This window comes from Gopherus flavomarginatus, unplaced genomic scaffold, assembly GCF_025201925.1.
Source record: "Gopherus flavomarginatus isolate rGopFla2 unplaced genomic scaffold, rGopFla2.mat.asm mat_scaffold_34_arrow_ctg1, whole genome shotgun sequence".
NCBI lineage: Eukaryota > Metazoa > Chordata > Testudines > Testudinidae > Gopherus > Gopherus flavomarginatus.
Genome location: NW_026115061.1, coordinates 3,889,929 through 3,909,103, shown reverse-complemented (window position 1 = coordinate 3,909,103; position 19,175 = coordinate 3,889,929). Strand labels below are relative to the sequence as shown.

Below are 19,175 nucleotides of genomic sequence, written 5' to 3'. Positions count from 1 at the left end.
ACCTAAGGACTCAGGCTGAGAACTGATAGAACTCCACTCATCTGGGATTTAACAAATTGTCTTCCATGGAGCAGGGCCAGATCCAGCATTTTTGCCACCCCAAGTGGAAAAAAGAAATAAAGAAAGTGCAATCAGCAGCAACTCTACCTTTTTTGGCAGTGAGTCTTTCCCTCCAAGAGGGACTGAGAGGACCCAATAGCCACAGAAGCCTCCCCACTCCATTGGCTATCCCTAGTGCCTGGAGCCAGCCCTGCCATGGAGACACTGGGAAGATGGGGGAATCAGGAAACAGCCACAGATTTATTTACATTGCAAGGGAAGAATAACCGAAGCTTTTTTTTAATTGAAGTTATTTTTCTCTGACTGGGAGTTGAACCCAGGCCTCGGCAGTGAAAGTGCCAAATCCTAACCACTAGACCACCAGGGAGCTGATAATGTTGTTTTTTTTCTCACTTATGCTACACTGTCTTAGGCTACTTTCTATCCACTTTCTGACAGTACTCCATTGTCCACTCCCTGAGGGGTTAAGAACAGAGAGTACAGGAACCCCTGTACTCAGGGTCACAACGTCAGCCCAACACAAGCCACTGAAATAAACTCTAAGGATGCTTCCTCCAGCAGGATCACAGAGCCACGCAAAAAAAACCCCAGGAGGAACAATCCTCCTCTGTCTTCATTTACCCCATCGCAACCCTCTCAGCAGCTGACTCTTGCAGGAAAGACACTCAGATGACAGGAGCTCTGGCATAGAGACCAAGGGAGGGGTGTTGCTTTCTCTCACTGTGAGCTGATCACAGTCTGACTCTGTGTAACAGGGCTCTGAACTTTGCCATCTTGTGTGTTCTGAGAGCAGAGCTCCCCGGACCATTCTACTGAGAGCATGGTGATTGCACAACAGCTGCAAGGCCTTTTTCCTTCTCCTTGGCTTTCCCAGACTTTCCCCACAAATGGTTCTATCAGGTGCTGGAGGGATCTAAGGACTTGCAGGTTTCCCTCACCCATCTCTTAAAGCAAACAGTGATTCCCTTTTCTGACACTCCTGGGTCTGGGCTTCTTTTGAGTTTTTCCCAAACGGGGGGCCCGATTCCCTGTGAAAATGTGTGTGTGGCACCAGCTTGTCTGCCCTCTCTCTGGGAACTGAGAATCTTTTTCGGACTCTCCCCCACTAGATGAGTCCAACAGCACCTCCCCTTGGTGGGAGAATCCTACATTCCGACCTCCCGCCCTGGTTGCTCTGACAAGCTGATGGCGGCAGCATGCTAAATCAACCCCAGCTCTCTGGTCTAGAAAGCAGCATATAACCAGCCTTGTGACAGCTCCGGTTTGCTCACTGGAGACATAACAAACCAGAAAGAAGTCAAATGTCAGACAGGGAACCTCAGCTCACAAATAAAAACCGTCAGGGCACCTTCTACACTGCGTCTGGGCAGTTGATTGACTTTAAATCTAGCTAGCTCTGTTGGTAGAGCATGATGCTCTTAATCCCACCATCATAAATCCAAGCCCCATGGTGGGTGGTAGCGACAGCCCTTAGGTGTCACTCTTCTGCTAATATTCACAGATCAAAATGAAACAAACTCTCTGTGCTCTTTGGCAAGTCATGTTTCTTCCTCTCTCTGAGCTTCACTAAAACATGAAGAGAGAACAAACTGACATTTGCATCCTATGTTAAGAAAGTATTTTGTCCTCTTCCATTGTACCCCAGGCAAGAAGAGGGGATAATAACCAGTTAACGGATGATTGCAGAGGGAAAAGTTTGGTCTTTATAAACAGGACAATGATCCTTTGTTCTCCATGTCCACTGATGGTAGGACAAGAAGTAATGGGCTTAATCTGCAGCCAGCGAGATTCACGTTAGATATTGGGAACAGCTTTCTAACTCTGAGGGTAGTTAAGCTCTGGAATAGGCTCCCAAGGGTGTCTGTGGAGTCTCTGTCCTCGGAGGTTTTTAAGAACAGGTTGAACAAACCTCTGTCAAGGATACTCTGCATATACTTGTGTAAGCAGAGTCAGGATAAGCTCTACACTGACATCTGGTGGAAAGAATTTCAGAGAGTGTATTTGCATAGGCACGCCCACCCTATCCCAGACTGCCAAGCTGTGGGACTGCTTGGTGACAAATTGCTAACCCTCAGTTGGGTGGTACTGGCTAGACATGGGACATGGGTTCCAAAACCCAGAGAATTGAGGGAGAGTGGGGACAGGTATCTGTGCCTGGTGGTGCAGTCTCTTTGTGGAGCCAGAAGCACCAGTTGCACCTTTTCCTCTCTCCACTGTGGAATATCAGAGTTGAATTTTTTATTCCCTTAAAAATTTAAATACAGATTACTGAGCTGAAATCACTTTGGGCTAATGGTGTACTAGTACTGGGGCTCCCCTACTATGAGCTGGAATCACTAAGAGCTGAAAATCACTAAAAAGCTAAAATCACTGAGCTGAGAGCACTGAGTACAGTGCTAACTAGTGGGGAGCCCAAAGCTATACTGTGGAACAGAGCTGCTGGAGGAGTGGAGCAGTTTGTGGGGATGGCTGGAGCGGATTACGGGACAGCTGGTGGCAGCGGAGTGGCTGGCAGAGCAGAGTAGCTGTGAGACGGGTGGAGCGGCCCACAGAGCGAGCAGAGCTGAGCAGTTTGCAGGGACAACTGGAGCAGCTCACAGGACGGCTGGTGGAGCAGAGCAGCTGGCGGAGCGGAGCAGTTTCTGAGAACGGCTGCAGGAGCAGAGTGGAGCGGCTGGTAAAACACAGCAGTTTCATGGAGAAGGTGGGAGCAGAATCCACAGAGAGGCAGGGCAGTTGACCCTGGACCACGTAAGGTGCCCCTTTCTACCAGGCTGGCGGGGGGAGACCTGCAGGTAGACTCTCGAATTTTGGGGCTGCACTGACCCAGGACAGAGACTTTTGGGACTGTGGGTGATTTGGGGGTTGCTGGACTCAAGCGCCCAGGAAAGAGGACACAGCCCAATTTCCTGGGGTGGGTCTTTGCTCACGGTTTGGTCTATGAACTCTAGTAGAGGTGTTTTTCCCAATTTAGTGTTTGTTGTTTATCTCATGTATTAAATCTTTTCTGCTACACCGAGATTCTGTGCTTGCGAGAGGGGAAGCATTGCCTCTTTGAGGCGCCTAGGGGTGTGTGTAAGATTTTCCCAGGTCACTGGGTGGGGGCTCGAGCTGGTTTGGCATTGGGTTATTGAAACGGAACCCCTGGATACTGAACCCGGCCCTTGTTGCTGCCAACTCAGAGGGGTAGAAGGGTTACACTTGGTCCCCTAGACAATCTGCTCTGGCTCTGGTTCCCTCCTTCTGCTCCCTGCGTGGGCCGACTGCTGTGGGCACTTGATCCCACATGCCCTCGATGCATCGTCTCTGCTTGGCTCTGCTTCAGCAGAGAGGGCTGGATTTCATGACCTCTCCAGGGCCCTTGCAGCCGTACAGCTCTATAATTCGATGCCATCGCAATACAATACAAACAACAACAAAAGTGGAAACACTCCAATCTAACATCTAACAATTCAGCGTGAACTGACATTCTACAGCACAAAGTGACAACACGTAGGAGTGCAAAGCTCGAGAATTCAGCACCATGAAAATGAACGCCCCATGGGGCAAAATGACGCACTGCAAAAGAGCTCAGCTCAAATCAGTGCAACGCAAGCCAGTGCAAAAACCATACAACACGAAACAATGCATCAGAGTGCAAAGTGACACTGTGCAAAACAGCTCAGCATGGAACAATGACACAGCACAAACCCACACAACAGAATCATATAGAAAGGTAGGGCAGGGAGGGACTCTGAGAGTCAGGACCAAGTCTCCCTAGGCTGTCCTTGACAGGTGTTTGAAAAACAAGGAAACAAAGGGCACCACAAACTTATGTTTTTTTGGATGAGCAAAGAAAAGGGAGTAGCATTGTCCCCCTCAGGTAGCCCCTGTTCAATTCCAGGTCAGAAAACAAAACTCTTCTGCAAGAATATCCAAAAAATATTGTGTTTCACTTTACTTCATAAGTACAGTTGTGTGGCAATTAAACGATGACTGTAAAGTTTCATAAAAGTGTGGGAAATATGGATGTATCTGAGGAAATGGCTTGGAATGAAGGAAGACAAAAACTGATGGGTCGAGAGAAGAGGCCCTGTTTCCCCCTGGTTTGGAACTTCTCTCACAACTACTGGAAGAGTAAAGCTAAGCAAATGGTGTTCTATTGTTGCAAAGGAGATTAAAGTGAGACCATTTTCTGCAGATAGAATTAAATGGTCATGTCAGGAGTGGGATTTGAAATGACGTCTCCATGCAGAGACTAGAACACCCAGTGGATTGGAAAAAAAGAAACTTACAGCTAGCACTTTAGACCAGTCCACCATCCTGATACTACAAAGAAGGTGACTTATCAACCCTAGTTTTCATTAATAGTTGATGAACTCTTTAGGGAGGTCAAGATGGCACATCTCTTTCAACTCCTAGAGACCTTCTACAGCACAGCTGATTTTTAGACGCACTCACCCAGACCTAAAGTTACAAGTTTCCTGGAGCTCCATGAGTTCTGCGGTGTTGGAATCTCCCTGTTCACTTTTTAAGGTAACAAAAGATGGGTGCTAGCATTCTAAGAGAGTAATGGTGAACCTCAAAATCCTGCCCTGTGCGCCAGACAGTTAAGCAACCAGCACCCACAACCTCTACTATGATAGCATCCTGTCTGGGAACAACTCACTTACCAACAACTGGGGTGTGAAATCCTCATTTCTTTGTTGTTCTGTCATTGTAGTCCCCACTTTCCTATTGCTTGTCTGTATAATCTCTGTCTGGTTCTGTAACTGTTTCTGTCTGCTGTATAATTAATTTGTTTTGTCTAAACCAATTAAGGTGGTGGGGTATAATTGGTTAGAGAATTATGTCACAATATGTTAGGATTAGTCAGTAAAATGATTGGTTAAGATAGAGCTAAGCAGAACTCAAGTTTTACTATATAGTCTGCAGTCAATCAGGAAGTAAGGGGGGAATGCGAATGGGAATTGGGGTAGGGGAATTGGAATTATGTTTTGCTAAGGGGGGGAACAGGAACAGGGAAGGGGAACAGGGATGCAGGCAAGCCTCTGTGGTGTCAGAGCTGGGAAGGGGGATACTGAGGAGGGAAACTGGAATCATTGCTTGCTGGAAGTTTACCCCAATAAACATTGAATTGTTTGCACCTTTGAGCTTCATGCATTGCTGCTCTCCGGTCACGTGAGAAGGACCAGGGAATGGGAGGGTGATGGGATAAACCCTCTAACAAGTACGTCTTTCAGGGTGTGAAACCCCCCAGAACCAGTATAATTAAGCTGACCTAAGCCATGGTTAGATAGTGCTAAATGAAAGGAAAGATTGTTTTGCCAATGCAGCTATTACAGGGATGGAAAACCCTTCTGGCCCCTGTAGCAACTGTATCCTTCACAGTGCTACAGCAGTATTTTAAGGATAGCCAGCCTCAGAGGGAGACAAGGTCTGGCTCCATGGATGCTCAGGCACTAAGACAGCAGCAATGACAATACACTAACGCTTCCATAGTTGACAGAATTCAAACCTGCTTGGGGAGACCCCGATGGATTTTGAGTCCATCGCCTTAACCACTCGGCCACAACTACTTGATGAATAGGTGCTGCCCTACATGATGATTCTATTCTCACAGTATTGTCACTTCAGATGGCTCAGACCAACTCCCCCAGCACACTCACAGCTGTGCATTAGTGTAAGTGTGTCCATGGTGAACAGCAAGAGTTCCTGCCCATTTCCCTTCCAGCTGGAGCATGATTAGTGTGTTTGTGGCTAACGACATTGCTATAGATTGTTGTTCATTCCCCACACTGACAATTCAGACAGTCCCTTTCCTATTCGAATCTCCACCATATCATTCCAATAGCCGGGGGCAGGATTTCTCTGGGGCACTGAAATGTTTCAGGGGATTGGTGTGTGAGCCCAGCCTTGCATTCCATCCCTGATGTTTCATGGACTAACAACAGCAGCAGAAAGAAAGAGCCGAGCCAATATCTCCCTGGCAGGGATGCAGGTGACCACGTCCCCTCTGTCTGACCATTGCCATTGCACGACAGAAGGGTTCACTGGAATCGAATGCCCTGGCTCAGACAAGAGACACAGGGAGGTTTTACTGTTATTGGATCTGTGCAAACGAAATTGTGGCTCTATATGAAATTGAGGAGGGAAATTAAACGTCCACATGGTGGCCCAATGCCCTAAGGAATGTGGGCGATTGACTCTGGCTGAGAAATGATTTAACAGGAATTTGTATCAATGTATTGCCCTGATTAAAAGCTATGGCTGTAAGGTGCCACTGTTGTTAGTACTTGAACCTGTGTCGAGACACCCGAGTGGGTGTCAAGTCCATTACCTTAACGAGGGGTAGTTGATTATTTTGTCAAGATCCAAATTTCTTGGTCAAGATCTAGTCAATGTCTAGATGACAGAGAAAATAATGCACTGATAATAATAAGAAGAATTTAGAAATATTTACAGTTGCTATAGGCATAACTATGATGATTGTTTCATGTTTAACTCTTTATATCTGACACCACCATCTCCTTTCCCTTTAGCCTTGTAGTTTGCCAAGGGTAAAACTAAACATCTCTTCAGATACAAGGGAGTGTTTGTGTTCACTCCTGCTAGCTACACAGAGGCTTGATGTAGCTGCTTTCAGTCCTCCGGCTCTGCTGGGATAAGAAACATTTCAGGGTGTCACTGAACTGAAGGAGGGAGATCATTTTTTGACAGATGACGCCTCCTCTTAAAGGTGTTTGTCTGGCTGGCAGCCCTGGTTCCCAGGTGTCTCCTGAGGGAAGAAAGTTTCTGTGCAAAATACTAAAACTTTTAACAGAGAGGAGGGAAAGGCAACGACCACATGATGGGGCCAGTATGTACCACAACATGGTTCTTTTATGTGGGATGACTCTGAACATTGACTGATCTCCAATCCCTTGGATTTGAAGAGATGTTTAGTTGTGCACTTAGGAACCTGTAAGGCTGAAGCAATTTTATGGGTGGTGACACTATGATGGAAGGGTTTTTTAATGTTGTAGAAATTGTTAAAAACACTTAGCTTAAACTGGAACTGCCTGTTATTAACGGCTGGTTTCCCCACGTCAGTTCCATAAGCTCTCCTAAAAACACCCTGGCTTCTCTACTGCCTCGGTGGGAACTAGAGGGAATAGTCCCCTGCTGCCCTTGGCTCTAGGCTGATTTTTCTGGGGAGGGGACGTGGAATTGATTTGTTCCCTGTTGAGAAGGGAGCCGGGCCAGTTCTCAGGGAACCAGAACTCCCAGCACCTTCCCAGCCCAACCCGGGCTGCTGCCCCGTCCCAGTCTCTGTTCCTCTGGGAGCCCTCCATGTTTGACTCTAGAGCAGGCTGGGAGCAGCAGCTGAGGCAGAGGACAGCCTGGGCCAGGCAGATAAGGAGTTTAGCAAGCAAAAAATGTAAAATGGCAGTGGAGTATTACCTTGGACTTGACGGCATTTCTCCATTGGTCTGTCTGCCTTGCGGCAGGGACAATAACACGTCCTGCTGCATTCGTTATTTCAAGAGGCAGTTTAGGATTTTCATTCTCACACACAGTGCACAAAGCAGGACTCAACCTTTGGCATAAACTGAACAAGCTGCTCACAGATTCTGACAGCCACAATGAGCGGTCGGGTGAGAGCTCAGACCTGCCCCTGTCCCAGAGGGAGAGTATCATCTGTGTGGGGACTGGACCACTGACCTCCCAGCTCCTAACTCCCAAACTTTCAGTAACTCTATTATCAGTACCTGTGAGTGTTATTTAAAACCATAAGAAAAACCACACTGGGCTAGACCAAAGGCCCATCTAGCTCTGAATCTTGTCTTCTGACAGTAGCCAATAGCAGGTGCCCCAAGAACCACTCAGCAAGGCACCACTGGGAGTTGAACCCAGGATCTCCTGTTTACGAAACAGCTGCTTTAGCCAGCTAAGCCATGGTGCCTGTGGATAGCTAAAACACAGTGTTTGCCCACACCTGACTCACGGCCATCGTCACCAGGGCCTGACAAGCTTTGCTTGTATTTGGATTCTGCAAAGCAGAGGAGCAGGTGACGTTGTTCTTACAAGTTGTGTGTGAGTGAATCTTTGACCAGGTCTGCACTACAAAGTTGTTTCAGCAGAAATATGTTGCTCAGGGGTGTGAAAAACACACAACGCTACCTCAGTCGGCAGCTTGTGGCAGGTGTACACACTGCAATGCCATGTCTGGCGACAAAACTGCCCTGTTTAGCTGACAAAATAAAACAACTTTGATGGGAGGTCTAGAGCTTTTTGCAGCAAACTTGAAGTGACAGAGTAGACGCTGTCGTTCATTATATCACCATAACTGGCCTTTTCCAGTATCCCACAATGCCTGCTGTGAACTCGCCTGCCCTGCATTCCTGCTACAGAGCCATGGGCCCCTCCCCTTTCATTGCTCTGGGAAGTTCTGACAGCTGAGCCTGCTGCTCTGCTCTGGCAGCCAGGAGCTAATCACTGCCGTGGATGCTGCTCTCTCCCGCACTGCGAACACAGAGCAGGGTGGTGGGAACTTCGTTACAGTGTGGGGGGCCACTGGCATCCGAACTGTGAAACGCCCAGGACACCCCTTTTCTCGAGGAGTCTCTTACCTTCTAAACAGGGACGGCTGTTTTCTAGTAAAATCAGGAAAAGGGAAGGAGAAAACTTGAAAGAAGTTCCTCCTGGCGCTCACGTACATGAACCCGAATACTTTCTCAGTCCTCAAAGAGAGACCTTGAGAAAGAGACTTGCTGAAGCAAAGCCACAGGGGTCTCTGAGGTTTCCTTGGCCCCTTACCCCTGTCCTGCCTGGCTGATGTCAGCATCTCTCTGTGAGGTCACCACCTCCCCACCACCTTTGACCAATAGTCTGAGGTCCTGCAAAAGGCCTTTGTGATGTCACTGCCACACCTCTCCCTTGCTTTGCTAATGTCCTGCCCCTGGCCAGGAACTTTGGAGGTTTGAGCTATTCCCTGTGGTCACCCCACTCAAGGAGCGTTCGTTCTAGGCAGCAAGCCATCTAGACAGGAAAACATCAGACTCTGCTCCCAGTGCTACACATCCTTCCAGCTCCCTTCCGAGGAACCAACGCCTGCCTTAAGACACACAAAAAAGAATCTTTATTGCCATATATTTTCACTGTTTCTTTGCTTTAACCCCTAGGAATGTACCTGTTGGACAATCAAAGAAGTTGCTCCATTCCTATGGACCCCAAATCAGAATTTAACATAGATATTTTACACTAGTAACATTTTATCAAAGTATTCATTAAATGTTAACTTGCTAACTTGAGACCATGGGTGGAGACATTATGTAACATGTTTAACCATTGGCTAATATGCTTATCTTGTCTTGCTGCAAAACCTAAGCTGGGGTGTGGAACTACCTACCCCGTCATTTTCCCCCACCCATGGAAAATCTATATATTCTGTTGTAATCAATTAATTGACAGTGCCTGTCATAAACAGATAGTTAAGGGTTAATGTCTCTTTTACTTGTAAAGGGTTAACAAGCTCAGTGAACCTGGCTGACACCTGACCAAAGAACCAATCGGGAGACAAGATACTTTCAAATCTGGGGGGAGGGAAGTCTTTTTTTTGTGCTGTTTTTCTTTGTTCTCTGTTCTCTCTTGGGATTAAGAGAAGCCAGTCATGTAACCAGATTTCTCCAATCTTACTGAAACAGACTCTCAGGTTCCAGATAGTAAGTAATAGATAGAAAGCGGATTCAATTTGTTTGTTTTCTTTATTTGCAAATGTGTATTTTGCTGGAAGGATTTTACCTCTGTTTGCTGTAACTTGTATTTTATGCTAGGGGGAGGGAGTCCCTCTAGTCTATATAGCTGAAGACTCTGTAAACATTTTTCCATCTTGATTTTACAGAGATAATTTTTATTTTTTTCTTTCATTAATTAAAAGTTTTTCTTTTAAGAACCTGATTGATTTTTTTTTATTCTTGTGTGAGACCCCAGGGAACGGGGTCTAGACTCACCAGGGATTGGTGGGGGGAAAGGAGAAAAGGGGAGGGAAAGGTTAATTTCTCTCTGTGTTAGGTTCACTGTCTCTCTCTCACGGAGAGTCTGAGAGGGGGAGAGAAGTGGGGGGAAGGTGAATTTCCTCTCTGTTTTAAGATTCGAGGAGGTTGAATCACAGTGATCTCCCAGTGTAACCTAGGGAGGGGAAAATCTGGGAGGAAGAAAGGATAGGGGGGAATGGTTTATTTCCCTTTGTTTTGAGACCAGGGGGTTTGGGTCTTGGGTCCCCCAGGGAAGGTTTTGGGGGACAAAGAGTGTACCTAAACACTGTATTTTGGGTTGGTGGCAGCGTGATAAGATCTAAGCTAGGAATTAAACTTAGAAGGTAACAGGCAGGTCCCCACTTTCTGGATTCTAAAATTCAAAGTGGGAAACAGACCCTGACAGTGCCTCTGAACCTAATAAGCAAGGTGACACTCCACCAGCGCTGTGTGCAATAAACTCCTCTGCTTGACCTCTACAAGGTGTGATTTACGTCCTTCAGAGAACAAAGAAAGAAGTGGAGGCCAGGTGACCAGGTTGCCAGGAAAACAGAACAAAGGACAGAATAGGGACAAAAAGGCCTGGCTGAGTTGGGCTGTTGGAAGCAAGGAATCTGCTGGTTTTGAGACTCAAGGGGAGAGCCCAGGCTCTGAGTTTTGGGTCTCATGAAGATGGACTTTGCTGAATCTTCCTACTTCCTATGCTAACAAAGAACTTTCCTAGGCTGTATTCCAGACCACTAATAAACATTCTGTTTTACAACGCTGGCTGAGAGTCACTGGGGATTGTGGAAGTTAGGGGTGCATGACTCCTTTGGGGGGTGTAAGTTTTTCCCAGGTGTCCTGCTAAGGTGACTCACTACAGGAAGCTCCTGGCATGGAACGGGTGCTGAAAGGTCCAAGGTCAGTTCCAGGTCGTGCTGAAGGCAAGGAGGTTTCCCCCAGTGACAGCGTCCCCTGGGCAGTGTCACACTGATGAGGACTCTGTCTGGGTTTGGCTCAGAGCTGTTCCAGAGCACTGAGCCTGTGTCAGCCCCCCAGCATGTGACCTGCAGGCGCCACTCTGGCAAAGCTCCCTGTCCCTGGGCTTTGGCATCACTAGCCCCTGCTTAGTGACTAGGGGTCAGTTTAGGGCAGTGATTCCCAAAATGTGGGGCATGCCTCCTAGAGGGGCACAGAGGAATGTTCATGGAGGCACCTCAGGGTTGAGCCAGCCCCCATGGAGGTCAGGGAGGGAGCACCACTCAGTCCCACTCTGTCCCAGCTCTTCATCCACCCTACCCTCAGCCTGAGCCCCTGGCCCAGCCGCGATCCCTTTACCTGTGTCTGCACTCCTCTCCTCAGCAAGCCACAGCCCCACTCCCAGCCCAGGTTCTCGACCGCGGCTTCCAAGGGGCCACAGCCATGGTTAAGAGGGCACAGTGTGAAAAGTTTGGGGACCACTGGTTTAGGATGATGTCCGCAATCACTTCGATGCAGTCCAATAAAAGCTATTCCTCACCCACCTACCCCTCCATCAGGATGGACTAGGTATGTTATGCTGCCCTTCACTCATACAGGAAGAATAAAAACATTTCATTCCACTCAATCCTAAAGTGATTTGTAACCCAACACCAGCCAAAACTGGTCATTTTCGGGAAGCGGCCCCATCATGCTGCATACGTAGGCAGAGTAGGTGTGTCTATGCAAACACAGTCTGTTCCTGAAGTCTTTCCCACAGCTTCTCACTAGATGTGAGGGGGGAGCATATTCAGCCCCTGCTTCTGCTTAGTACTTAAAAACTCCATATTGTCCCTATCACTGCCGGCCTTAGATTTCTTCTCCTGTCATGTTTTTAACAGCTCAGATGAGGTGGCCGTGTGGTTAAGGTGATGGACTGCTAATCCATTATCCTCTGCACACATGGATTCAAATTTAATCCTCATCAGATGCATTTAGTTTTCACCTCTCCTTTATAGACAACCATCTCCCCCTTTGGTACAATAACAGACAATGTTGCTTCTTGCAAACAAAAACCTTCTCAGAAACTCAGACCGCTCCCCTTGCTTTAAATTAAATATCTAAATCCCAGATTTCTAAAAAAAAATTTCTCTAGTCCTGTATTTCTTAGTCTTTATCTCAAAGGGTAACATCCTCATAATCTCCCCCAAACACCCTGGGACTTGCCCAAATAATTAAAAGACCCCCATCCTGAGCAAGGCCACAACCGTGGATCAGAGCTAGTGTCTAGGCCAAGCTGTTCTGAAGGAGGAAACTCAAACATTTTCTACCTGCTTCCCTTGGCAAGGTCTGACAGAAAACAAAATTCCCCAGACCGAAAATTTTCTGCTGAAAAACCAATACTAGTCTGTTTGGGGACTTTGATTTGAATGTATTATTATTATTCTCTTCTGATTTATCTCAGTTCAGTGTTTGTCCTCCAGATGTGTTTACAGGTATTGAGTTGTGGGGGAAGGAGGCCAATTCATAATGTCTCTACCCCCCTTTCATAGTTTCTTCCAACTTGCTAGGAAATACCTTTTCTACGACGTGAGTGAAGCAGTGTCCATTGTTGCTAGGCTATCTCGGAGAAGTCTGCATTGCACACGGTTCCTGGGATAGTCCTTGGGAGTGTGGATACCTTCAATGGGCCAGCAGCCAGTCTGGCTCCTCCCTTGTCGCACCTGAAAGGATGGTGGGGGGCATTTCCCTACCTCATAACATATTTTAGTAAGGCACATAGAGCAAAACTTTATAACTTTCCAACCAATGCGAGCACACACAATCCAACATGATATTAATGTTCAACAGATCAAGACTTTTGAAATGATAGCTCACAAGGCAGACTTCGTACAAACCATGTCATCATTATATGAGAGTGGTGAATATGGGGCTACCAGGGTGCTGCTTTGAGCACAGCATGCCACACCTGGGCTTCCGTTGCAATGGAGACGTACCCTTAGAGTCCATCCCTCCTGGGATAAATGTGGCAGCAGGGCTGGCCTGGGTCATCTGACTTGGGCTCATGGAGCTAAAGCTGAGAGGCTACAAACTGTGGTGCAGATGTTTGTGTTCACACTGAGGCCTGGGTTCAGAAACCCTCACCCCTCTGGGGGGTCTCAGAGATTGGGTTCAAGTCCATATGTCTTCACTGTAATTTTATAGTCTGGCACAGCCCAAGTCCCATAATCCTGAGACAGCTGACCTGGGCTTTGAGACAGGTGCCCTGGGTGTTTTAATCACAGTGTAGACATAACGTTAGGCTACATCTCCAGTGCAATGAAACACACACGGTTGGTCTATGTCACATTAATCAGGATCATGCAGCTAGGTCTGGAGTCAAGTTGCAGTGCACATGTCTGGGCTCAGACTCAGTACCCTGCTCTAGGAGCCCAGAAGGTTGCGAGGGAGTTTAGCGAGTGGAAATGGTAAAACCGCAGTCAAGTATTACCCTGGACTCAATGGCATTTCTCCATTGATCTTTCTGCTTTGGGGCAGGGACAATAGCAAATCCTGCTGCATTTGTTATTTCAAAGGGTGGTTTAGGATTTTCATTCTCAGACACTGGACACAAAGTAGGTCTCAACCCTGGGTGTAAACTAAATGAGCCGCTCACAGATTTTGGGAGCCACAACGGGCATTTGCTGTGAGAAATCAGACCTGCCCCTGCCCAGAGGGTGGGGGTCATCCTTGAGGGGACTGGACCACTGACCTATCAGCTCTTAATATCTAAACTTTCAGGAACTCTATTATCAGTGCCTGTGAGTGTAATTTATACCATAGGTTCATCTAGTTCTGAATCTTGTCTTCTGACAATAGCCAATGCCAGGTGCCCCAAAAGCCACTTCCCAAGGCACCACTGGGAGTCGAACCCAGGATTGCCTGGTTTATGAAATAAGCGCTTTAGCCAGCTAAGGAAAGCAAAAGTGAATTTTGTCTTAGTGGGTCACTGACAAAAGCATCCCAGACAGAAAAGCAACAAGCAAAAAAGAAACCTAGCAGCTGTTGCAGTAGTTCAGTTGGGTGAGTGCTAAGTTAAAGGTCTGTGGTTCAATCCCAACCTCTAGCAGGCTTTTCTTTCTCCCTTTGTGCAGGGCTGGTCTGTTTTCTGAGAGTGCAGCAGTTCCTTTAACTGCCACAAACCCCTCATTTCAGGCTATGCAGCAGGAAAAGACAGCATGGGCTTCTACACCGAGCTGGCCACTTGCCCTTTCATTCTTCTCTTGTTCTTCGTCAGCAAGGGGAAGAAAAAGAAGCTTTCCTTCAAGCAAGGTTCAGAAGGGCAACGTAAGGATGACTTCCTGAGCACCGGCTCCAGTCCTCTGCTCTGCCAGCTGAGCTATTGGAGGGCTGCCACCACTCACTCTACGTTTCCCCATCAGTGTGTGCCAGGGTGAGCACAAGCTAAGCAGACGGAGTTTCTGTAGTGTAGTGGTTATCACGTTTGCCCAATACACAAAAGGTCCCTGGTTCAAAGTCAGATAGAAACATACTGGCTTCCTTTTCTCAGATCCCCTTGCTATCCAGGAAGGCACTTCTCCTTCTGCTATTGGTCTGTCCTTGGGATAACTCCAACCCCTGCACGACAGAGGGTGCTGATGTAAATGGAGAAAACACCTTAGTGTCAGTCTGGAGAACCTAGAGCAGTTAGGTGTGTCACCTTTTGGAGGCTTGTGGCTTCGCCTCCTCTCCTCTTGGAGTTTGGCCTATAGATTGATGGCTTTAGAGGTGGGGGCTGGGCTGGCTGTGAGTAACTGGGATCCAGGAAACCCCCATCTGCCCTTCTGAGGGCCGAACCTATGGATGTGTGGTTCGTTTCTGGGAGATAGAACCCTTTACCTGCCTCTTGGCATCCCAGAGATGGCTACTTGTAGGTCAGGAGAAGTGGAGTTTTGGGGGAAGGAAAAGAAGCAATGGTGAGGCTGAGTGGGCTCCTTTCTGGCTGAGATTGTGGGCTGCGGGGGGTCTGGCAGTTGCCTGTAAGCCATAAGTGGACTTGGTGAAGTGAAAACTGCTGCTTCATTCTGACCGACCTGGGGGTGCCACTGATGACTTGGAAGTGAGGGCAGAGTGCTGGCTGTGAGCAAATGGGATCCAGGAAGCCCCAGCCTGCCTCACCAGGATCCGAGTCTTCTTCTCTCCTGCCATGGGGAGCCCAGCCTTAAGCCTGCCCAGCATGTGCTGCAGCTTGAGCATTAAGCCTTCCTGTGGGGCCTGTGCTGGAGCTGACCCTGGACCCCTGTGCTGTACTGCTGGGGGAAATCACAACTGCAAATAATTCTGGCCACAAGATCAAGCCATTGGGTTGAATGGGGCAAGCTGGAAGCCTGGAGACTGAGTCCATGGGGCTAGCAGGTCAAGACTTTTTCCCGCATGTGGAGGAGGCAGCCGCTGTGGTTCGCCCTTCCTGCGGTATAATCCAGGGGTGCAAGGCTGCAGAGCTGGGGAGAATTGGCGGGAGGCTCTCTATCGTTAGTTTTATGAGTGGCTGGGAGAAGCATTCATGTAACTCAGTTGGATGTGCCCCGACCTGTGGATGTCTGTGTAAGTGAAATATGTGCCAGAGATTTGCAGCCTGTCACAGCATCATAGTGTGAGAGGGAATCCAGGCGGTGGGACACAGGGCTCAGGGGTCCCTCTGTTCAGGTTTCATCCTGTAGATCCCATCACAGACTTTCAACAACCACAGTGGATGTTCACTGAGACAGAGAGAGAGAGATGCCAAATGGTGATCTCCAGGGTCTGCGGACATCAAACAATAAGGAATTCTGCACACAGAGAGGACCCTGCTAGTGGAAAATGCCTTTGGAAAAGCCCCTTCTGTCCCCAGCTGTGGTCGTACAGTGCTCAGTGCTCTGTGTTGTGGCCTCAAGAGTCATGGATGCAAGTTGAGTTACGATGACCTTTTTCGTTGTCCCTATGTTTCTTAGGTGCCTCCTTCTGACATGTGTCAGAAAAAAAAGACCAGTTTCTTTTGGAAGCGTCTGCACTGCAAGGCAGAGGCAGTCTTCTCTGCTTCCTCGAAAGATTGACCAAAAGGTGGGAAGAGCAGACACATTTGGCAAGGCACCACTGGGTGCTACATCTCTAACCTCCACTTTACCTGGCAGGAGCCTTGGCCAGCTTAGCCACGGTGCTGCTCTCTGGGACTTTTCTCTCAGCTGCTCCATTTTTCATCAGTGACAATCAAAAGGAAGGTGACATGGCCTCTGTGTGTGGACATCCCCAGCGAACCCCAAGGACGTGTGGCACAAGCTCTCGTGTTGCAGCAATTGTGGTTGAAGCAATCGCCAGGCTAATGCCAGTCACAGCAGCCTTTTCATCAACTCCAGGCTTGTGATTTGATTCTTTCCAATGTTTCTCTCCAAAGGAGCCTTTTCCTTAGCAAGCAATGACATGGCTACCAAGGGAGGTCTCTTCTGTTTCCTAGAAAGACACAGAAAAATGTGAGCAGAGGAGACAAAAGCCATACAACAAGGCACCACTGGGAGTTGAACCCAGGATCTTGTGTTTACTAGAGAGGCGTTTTAGCCAGCTAAGCCATGGTGCCTGCCTCAAGAAAGTGTTTACAACTGTTCCATTTGATGGTCCAGGACAACACCTGCAAATTCCAAAGTACAGACCTTCCCCATTTCCCTCAAGACTTGTAGACTTTGAGGTGTCTAGCTCTCTGTGCACAGAAAGCCACAGTTGAGTTGACAGAGGGCTTCTAACATGTGCTTCTCCCACCAGCCACTGTGATCATATAGCGGTTAGTGATCTGTGTTTCAGTCGCAGCAACCTCGGCTCAGTTCTGAGTCATGGTAACCTTTCCTTCAGCTCTAGACTTCTCATTTGCCACTTTCCAAGTGTGGTGGGGTAACTGCCCCAAACAATCAGGAAAAAAATTAAGGCAGCCTTGCAGAGGCGGTGCAGAACCCAGCCAGTCAGGAAAGGGCTTACTGGGAGAGCCAATCAGGAGAAGGCTTGCTGGAGCAGCCCATATATAAAGGGCTGCTCAGCACAGCAAGAGTCAGTCACTCCTTGGAGTTTGAGGAGGGAGGATTGGCTGCTGAGAAGGAGAAGGAGGGGTACCATGATCAGAGTAGTGCTGGGCGGGTAAGGGGAACATGAGTGACCTCCTGGCTGATTACTGCCGGACTGAGGCCCTTATACAAAGATAGAGAAAGGTGCTAGGTCTGTGGGGAAGTGGTCCAGGGAAACAGATGGTGGGGGTTGGAGGTGCACCTCTTTTGCCTCAGTCTCCACTGACACAGGTGGCTACACCCTGGACTGCAGCTGGCCACTGAGGCAAGTGTCTGGGTAGAGGACAGCTGCCCTCTGGAAGCGGGGAGAGAACTGAGTGGGGCACAGGCAGAGGGCTCTGTCTATAAGAGGACATTGAAGTCCTGAGAGTGACATGGGTCCTAATGATAGAACAGATGGCAGCCAGAAGCCACTGGATGAAGGTGCACTGGTGGACCAGACCTAATCGCCAGGATGGCCAACAGGAGGCACTGCTGTGGTAGACATGCCCCATAGCACCAAGACTCAGCGGCAAGGAAGGCTCTCTCTGTCTCGAACCACCACTTAGAAGGATTCTGATGACAGGTCTTTTCTTTCTTATGAAGAGATGCGAAAAAGGAGCCAACAGATACATTAGGTTCAGCAAAGAAGAACTGTCAGGCCAAGCCAAGATTTCCTGGTTACTAGGAAGGCTCTTCAGCCAGCTCTTCCCAAAGACCACTATCCAGAGGCCTTTTAACAGTCACTGCAGGTGTTCACCACAAAAGAGACAAAGAGATGCCAAAATAGAGTTCTCCACTGCCTGCAGCCATCAAGCTACCAGGAGTTCTGTGCACAGAGAGGCCCCTGCTGGTGGAAAAAGGCTTTGGTAGAGACTCTTCTGACTCCAGCCGTGATCATATAGCGTTTAGCACTCTGTGTTGTGGCTTCAGCATCCACAGATGCAAGTTCAGTTAGGAGATGTTTTTCTTGTCTCCACATTTGCCTAGTGACTCCATTCAACACTTGTCACCAAAAAGACCTGTTTCTTTTGCAAGCAATGTACACCTAGGCAAAGGCAGTCTTCTCCATTTCCTCAAAAGATCACAAGCTGTGGGGAGAGGAGGCACATTAAGCCAGGCACCACTGGGTGCTGGATGCTGAATCTCCTCTTTATTCAGCAAGTGTCTGTGAAGGAGATAAATCTACACCGTGTAGAGGTCAATAAAAGGAGAGTCACCTTCCTTATTAGGCTCAGAGACACTGTCAATCAATTGATTACAATAGAATACATAGGTTTTTCATGGGTGGGGGAAAGTGACAGGGTAGGCAGTTCCACATCCCGAGATAGGTTTTGCAGCAAGACAAGATAGCCCATTAGCCAGCGGCTAGCAGGTTACATAATGTCTCTGCCTATAGTCTCAAGTTAGCAGGTTAACATTTACTGAATACTTTGATAAAATGTTATTAGTATAAAATATCTATGTTGAATTCTGATTTGAGGTCCATAGAAATGGAGCAACTCTTTTTGATGGTCCAACAGGTATATTCGTAGGTGTTAAAGCAAAGAAAAAGTGTAAGTATATGGCAATAAAGATTGTTTTCTGTCTGTCTAAAGGCAAGGCATTGGTCCCTTGGAAGGGAGGTGGAAGGATGCCATATTTTATACTGACGTGCCAACTTTTCATAAATTCAAGGTTGGATATGTGGGAAGAACATCTCCCTACAGAATAATCAAACACAATAGGAACAGGGATTCTTCGTTCAATCTGCAACTTTGAAAAAGACATGATTACTTAGTTCTTAGCTCCAACTACTGGCAATTTGCTGACCAGGCCTATCTTAGCAAGCAAGGCTTTCTGTTTACCCCAGCTTTCTCTTAGCTGATCACTATTTGCTAGGCCTCTGGTCCCTTGACCATACTCTGGACTTTGGATCTGGAAAAGAGCTGGCACAATCCATAGACCAGGTTGTTATACAAACTGCACATGGATTTTAACCCTTCACACCCAGTAATGGCAAAGTTCTTGGTTCAGGCTTGTAGCAGTGATGGAATAAACTGCAGGTTAAAATCAAGTCTCTAGAGTCCATCCACAGCTGGGATGGGTCATTCAGTCCTTTGTATAGTGTTTCAGTTTGTAGCAAAGTCCCTCCAGA

The 19,175-nt window shown here is 47.8% G+C and overlaps 1 long non-coding RNA gene and 3 other non-coding genes across 4 annotated transcripts in view; all 4 read right to left on the bottom strand.

Moving 5' to 3' along the window:
• LOC127042240 (uncharacterized) overlaps positions 1 to 19,175 on the bottom strand; it is a 47,976-nt gene that overhangs the window by 18,672 nt on the left and 10,129 nt on the right. The window lies entirely within an intron of this gene.
• TRNAE-UUC (transfer RNA glutamic acid (anticodon UUC)) lies at positions 356 to 427 on the bottom strand. The gene has a single exon. It is a non-coding gene; the product is annotated as a tRNA-Glu (tRNA).
• On the bottom strand, positions 5,537 to 5,618 carry TRNAL-CAA (transfer RNA leucine (anticodon CAA)). Its single transcript has one exon. It is a non-coding gene; the product is annotated as a tRNA-Leu (tRNA).
• Positions 7,911 to 7,984, bottom strand: TRNAT-CGU (transfer RNA threonine (anticodon CGU)). Its single transcript has one exon. It is a non-coding gene; the product is annotated as a tRNA-Thr (tRNA).